Source organism: Podarcis cretensis (genome assembly GCF_951804945.1).
Source record: "Podarcis cretensis genome assembly, chromosome: 10".
Lineage (NCBI taxonomy): Eukaryota > Metazoa > Chordata > Lepidosauria > Squamata > Lacertidae > Podarcis > Podarcis cretensis.
In genome coordinates this window covers 28071213-28078098 of record NC_137179.1, presented here as the reverse complement: position 1 = coordinate 28078098, position 6886 = coordinate 28071213, and positions in this window count along the sequence as shown.

Below are 6886 nucleotides of genomic sequence, written 5' to 3'. Positions count from 1 at the left end.
AGCAGCTGTTTTTGCAATCCCCTGCTCCTCCTCCATACACTCAGGGCTGGATTAACCATTAGGCTAAGCCTGACCACTGTGTTGGCAACCTCAAGGCTGGATTACTGTAATGTGCTGCATGCTGGGCTGCCCTTGGGCCTGGTTTGAAAGCTCCAGCTGGTGCAGAATGCCGCAGCCAGATTGCTGATGGGGGCATCTGGCTGACAACATCTGACACCATTGGTAAAGCATCTGCACTGACTGCCTATCGACTACCAAGCCAAATTCAAGGTCCTTGTATTAATTTACAAAGCTCTGAATAACTTGCGTCCAGGATTGTCTGAACCCTTTTATCTGAGCTTGAGATCATCTCATCTTCTAGAGCACCACTGGTTGTTCTCCAAATTTGTGAGGCTCATTTGACAACAACAAGGGAGCCTTCAGTGTCATCAGCCCAATTTTGTGGAATATTCTGCCAAGAGAAATTCAGAAGAGGAAAAGCTGAAAACTTTTCTATTCCTTCAAGCTTATTCACACAATTAAGAATACATAGTATTGTGGTTTTTACTGCCTTTTAACAATGCTTTCATTATCCTTTATGGCTTATTACATATTGTTACATTCTATGGTTGTAGCATGAGCATTTTGGCCTTATTTGTACCCCACCTTGATTGATCAAGGGTGGTTTAAAAATGGCTTCGTAAATAACAAAGAAACAACTGTGTCCCTAAAAATGAAATTGTTCTGCTTGTTTCTCCTTCAAGACCCACCCAAATAAGCTAGTTCTGAGGCACCACAGATGACCTCTAAGTGTGGCTCCAGTCCATTTCGAGATCAGCTTCACAGGCTGCGATAGCTCTAACATTGAGTCATGGCTGGGCAATTAGCCAGATTTGAGATTACTACAAAGTCATAAAGGCAGCAGTGGAAACGATTGTGTTCTCTTCTGCACTTCAGTTGGCTTTTGAAACTATAGACCTATGAAAAAGCAGGGCATAAAATGGTGCTAGCTCAGATGAGCAGCATATTGCGCGCGCACACACACACACACACTGAAAACACCATAGAGCTTGGCCATGAAATCATGGATTGAAATGCGCTGGCAAAGTTTTGTGTGATTCCCAGGGCTTGAAATGTCAAGTGGAAATAGAAACCACCTTCATACTCCCTAAACAAGGCTTGAATGCCAGTTCTCACATTACTTGAGTTGAAGGGAACCCTCTCACCACCATGCCGATGAGTTAGCTAGTTTAAACGAGAAAAGCAAATGTTATTTTGTGAGAAGTAGATGAGCAGAAATGTAAACAGAGGTAAATAGGATGTTGTCTCTCAAAATAAATGCTTAGGAACAGAAGCCGGTGCCTCCTGGCAATGTGTCTGGATGCTTGCTTTGGTTCAGCGGACCATGTGTTGTTGCATTTGACCTTCACTCCAGCAGCCCTGATCCTGCGTTGTTCTTCATTGATCTTTGGGGACCACAAGGGCATGGGTAGGCAAACTAAGGCCCGGGGGGCGGATCCGGCCCAATCAGCTTCTAAATCTAGCTGCGGACAGTCCGGGAATCAGCATGCTTTTACATGAGTAGAATGTGTGCTTTTATTTAAAATGCATTTCTGGGTTAGTTGTGGAGCATTCGTTCACCCCCCCCCCAATATAGTCCGCCCCCCACAAGGTCTGAGGGACAGTGGACTGGCCCCCTGCTGAAAAAGTTTGCTGACCCATGCACTAGGGCTTCTTTCTTACTCTTGGTATCCGTGATCTGCAAAGACTGGTCCTAAAGCAACACTCTGGCCTATGCTCCCTGCACCCCCTTGCCTGAGAAATTCCAGGAGCAGAATGATCCAGCTATGGAGAAAGATGGTGCAGAATCTCTCCCCCCCCCCCTATTTTAAAATTAAGGCCTGGGGTAATCCAGTGAAGCTGAATGGTGAGAGATTCAGGCAGACAAACAGGACAGGCCACAGCACACGGATGACCTATGGAATTCGCTTCCACAAGGTGTGGTGACAGCCATCAATTTAGATGGCTTTAAAGAGGGATTAGATGAAATTTATGAAGGCTAAGGCTATGAATGACAACTAGTTAAGATGCCTCTGAATGCCAGTTGCTGGGGCACAGCAGCAGGAGAGGGGAGTGGTGCTCATGTCCTGCCTGGGGCTTCCCGGAGGGGCCTGGTGGGCCACTCTGTGCAACGGGATACTGGACTAGATGGGCCTTTGATCTGATCCCACTGGACTCTTCTTAACTTTCTTCTTATCGCAAACAGGTCATTGGCGCAGGCTTCTTATACAGCAGATTTCCTCAGGAAATGGTTAAATCCATATTAAATGGGAATACTATACAAACAGGCATTTTGATACTAAGGACTTGTAGATACCGCAACAAACAAACAAACAAACCTGCATGCATGCATGAAGAGCAGCCATGACACAATGAGCCCCCATCTGGAAGCAACCCAAGACAAATGAGCAACCCCCACCCCCTTGTCTTATCTCATTTTTGTGTTGATTCCTATATCTCCTTTCTTTGGTTCCTCTCATTTCTAAGAGGCATTGATAGACCTATCAAGGAGCAGCGAACTCCATAAATAACTTAGATGAAGAAGAAGAGTTTGGATTTGATATCCCACTTTATCACTACCCGAAGGAGTCTCAAAGCAGCTAACATTCTCCTTTCCCTTCCTCCCCCACAACAAACACTCTGTGAGGTGAGTGGGGCTGAGAGACTTCAGAGAAGTGTGACTGGCCCAAGGTCACCCAGCAGCTGCATGTGGAGGAGCGGAGATGTGAACCCGGTTCACCAGATTACGAGTCTACCGCTCTTAACCACTACACCACACTGGCTCTTGTGCAATGAAGGACTTCATCCCCCCCCCCCCAACTCTAACAGACAGCCACTCACTTTCCCTCAGTTCTGACTATCTTGCTTATGACAGAGAATGCTTTTTGCTGTCACATACTCTGTACCCATTACCTGATTGTTAGAAACCTCCAGAGGTGCCAGCTTGTGAGGGCGATGGCCAGGAGCCAACGTTGCGTGTGACGTAATACTCCTCCTCCTCTTCCTGGTGCCACCACTGGCTGTAGGCTGCTCCCACCCTCCTTCCCCTCTGCGGCAGGAGGAGGATGAGAAGGAGCCGGCTAGTGGAGCCACGTTATGCTCGGCTCTGCACTCCACTCTGCACATAGCCTTCTCTGCCTCCTTAACATTGGGGTCTCCCAGATCCCAAAAGATATTGAGAGGGCCCAAAGCTCTGTTCATCTACCTGCCATTGCCATGGAAAGGAACTGAGATTGAGTCCTCTGTGTTCTTATATGCAGAGCCGTCTTTCCCATATGGCTTAGTGGTTCATTGCGCCAGGGCGCCGGCCTCTCAGGGGTGCCCCAGCGAGTGGGGGAGCTGCGTAGCTTTGCTGGCGGCCTCCCCTTTCCCTGCACACCCACCAGCTGCACCCCGCTAACTATACGGCTGGTGGGCGCACAGCTTCCCTCCCAAGCCTCTGTGGGGATTGCTCTCCTGCAGTTGCATGGGGGAGAGTTGCATACCCCCCCCCCATGGCTGGCAGTGCGCAGCTTCGTGCCCCCCGCTATCCATGGTAATTTGGGGGCGCTGAGCAGATATTTGCACCCTGGCGCTGCATCTGCTAAAGACAGCCCTGCTAAATGCGGCCCTGAGTGGAAAATTACTGGGCCTGAGTCCATGAAGTATCTCAGGCCCTGACTGTTGCCTACGTGAGAGCTGCCCCGTCTCTCCTCCTCTTTGGATATCTTGAGAATGGCTGATATGTTGGCGGAGTTCTGTTCGTTCTCATTTTCTGCCTGCATTGGATAAATAAGTATAAATAGACAGAAGTTGGGAGCTAGGCTGAAGAGGGAGAACTGTGTCAGTACACGGACTGCAATGCAAGAAAATGACAGCCTTAAATTGTTTGACTAGGAGGGCTAAGTTCAAATCCCTACCCGTCCACGAAGCTCACTGGATGACCTTGGGCCAGTAGTACTCGCTTTGCCTAGCTTACCTCTACAGATGGCCATAACTTTCAATTTCAGTGCTGTCCTATAGCAGTGTGGACCTTCCTAAGGAGCTTTGACCCTCAGGTTTGGCATCAAAATGTGGGGTGAGTCCTCTTGGGACCAAATCCAGCCTTGACAGTTTCGCAAACCATCTTGTGGTGCCAAGGTTGCCCTAAAGTGATTCTGTGCCTGCAGCAGAAAAGGCAACTTGTGGCATTGCTGTCCCATCTGCTTGGTACAAGACAGGATTCCCCAGAAAGTCTGCTTGCACAAGCCTTGATGAAATTAATTCAAGCTGTGCAAGTTCATTTCAATGGGGCTTGCAGAGGAGAACTCCCTGATGGATTGGCCCAATGCCTCCAACTTTACTATTCCTATCCCTTCCTATTCTGCTACCCACAATGACACACCCCAAATTAATTGGCCACTGGACCAAACTTTGTGTTAGAGATGCCTCTGCCTGATTCTTAGCAACATACAGCAGGTATATGAGAGTGCAGAATGTTGGAGCACATGTTTTTCAGGGTATATATTTGGATGCACAGCTCTGCCCCAGAGTTTTTAATCACAACAGCATTTGGAATAAGTGACATGTAATCTCTTAAAAACATGTTTTTCAGCTATTCATCTCAGCAGTGTCTTGTGGAATTGAATGCTAATTGCATCGAGCATAACCCTTCCTCCCACCAGTGTTTTTTTTTTTAAAGCCTTTTGTAATTCTCAAGAACTAGATCCACTGGGAATAACAGCCCACTTATTATGGGCTTGCTGCAAACACCCTGGACCATTTCCTCTACGAGCTGCATTGTGCCTGATGGGGCTATGCAGGGGAGAAGGGTGAGTTCCATTAGAGAAGAAGAAATTGCCCTTACTCTCTCCCCTGGCTCTTCTATAATGCTAGAAAATGCCCTCCTCTAAGGACTAAGAGCATAAGCACAGCACCACTGACTCAGTCCAAAGACCTACCGTATCTATTCCAGGATCTGTTCTGCATGCCCATAAGCAGGATAAATGTGCAGACAGCTTTGATCCTAAGCAACTGGATTCAGAGTCTCTGATAGTACATAGCCATCATGAATAGTAGCCCTTGATAGTCTCATCCTCCATGAATTAAACCAATCCCCTTTCTCATCATATCTGTATATCAGGGATGGGGAGCCTGTGGCCTCCCAGATGGACTCCAACTCCCATTAGCCACAATTAGTGTGGCCAATGGTCAGGGATGATGGGAAATGTGGTCCAGAATCATCTGGAGGATCATAAACCCCCCACCACTGTCATATTTTTTTTGGGATAATCTTCTTACTTCCACTGTGGCCTGCTTACCCATGCATGCCTCTAATCATTTGTGCCTGCACCCTGTGCAATAGTTTCCAAGGCAACTCTCCAGTTGTCTTGTTAAATATCCCAATTTTTAGGGTCTAGCCCATCTTTCAGAACAACTGTTTAGAGTGAAACTGTATGTATGACTACTCAAAAGAATGTTCCATTGAATTCCTGGCCATGCTCCCAGTAAAGTGGACTTAGGACTACAAGCTTTCATTCATTCATTCTTGCAAACCACTCTGGGAATATGATTGAAGGGAAGTATGAAAATACACATATCAAACACACAAAGTCCTCAGAACTAAATATATCACCAAATTAGAGAAGATCCACAAGTCCTTAGTATGCTGTTCATGCGAAACTTGGGTCTGGCCATTTTATTAATAACTGCACTAAAAACTAAAGTCTTTAGTGGTAGCATAAAGCTGATTTTTCTGCAGGAGAGAAAGATAGACAAAGCTCTCAGCCATAAACATATTTTTAATTAGACCAGATTTTATTTGTCATGCAATTAATTCCATGGGTCCATTTAGGCAATTATGCTTCAAAACCTCAAATTAAACTGTCCTTTCAGGATCTCAGAGGAAAGAAATGAACAGGTTTTTAGAGTGAGAAGCTCAAAGCAAACATATTTGTTTATTAGGCATATTTATAGTCTTCCTTCATCAAAGTAGGGTTCTTTAACACTTACTATATGGAGAAGCCATTTTAGAAATATTTTCTCATACATCCGTTATCAAAGAGAACAGAGAACAACAGGGCAGGTTTTTGTTCTCAAGTTACAGATAAAATAGCTCAGTTTTTTAGAGCATGGTGCTGATAATGCCAAGGTTGCAGGTTTGAGCCCCATATGGGACAGCTGCATTGTAGGGGGTTGGTCTTATCCATAGGGTACCAACTCTATGATTCTAAGTATCTGGATGCCATTTCTGATGCCATTTGATTGATATATTATTATTTATTATATGAGATTTGGTCAGAGTGGTGCCTCCTTCTACAAAATAATGAAGGCAGCTTACAAGCAGGAAAATATCAGCAAAATATATCAGCAACCAGTAATTTAAAATAGTATGTGGGAACCCCTCCTAATCTTATTTGTTTGCTTACTGAGGCTGCAACTGAGAGCAGAAGAGCTGCTTAACCCTTCCCCTCCCTGCCATTTTTTGGCCTCTAAATTCCTGCCCCCAGCTGCTTTCTTGCCTGCCAGGGAAAAGGTATATGGCTGCCCTGAACATTCTCCCTCAAAGGTAGAAAAAGCCATTTGGGGAGAGCCTCATTTAAACGGCCTCTCCCCTTCTAAGTCTTGGTCTGAAACTGACAAAGGGAGGGAGGGAGGGAGGGAGAGAGAGAGAGAGAGAGAGAGAGAGAGAGAGAGAGAGAGAGAACCCAGCCCAGGGAAATTGGCTTGTATGTCTCTTGCGTATGGTTTTGTTTGGCCTTGGCTCATAGTGGCTGTGCTTAACTAGATTAGGAGGTAAATTGCTCTTTGTAGTAGTAAAAGTAGAGACAGAATAGTATAGTATTGGTTATGAGCAAAGAAAAAACCAGGAAAAGCCCCTGAGCTGTTG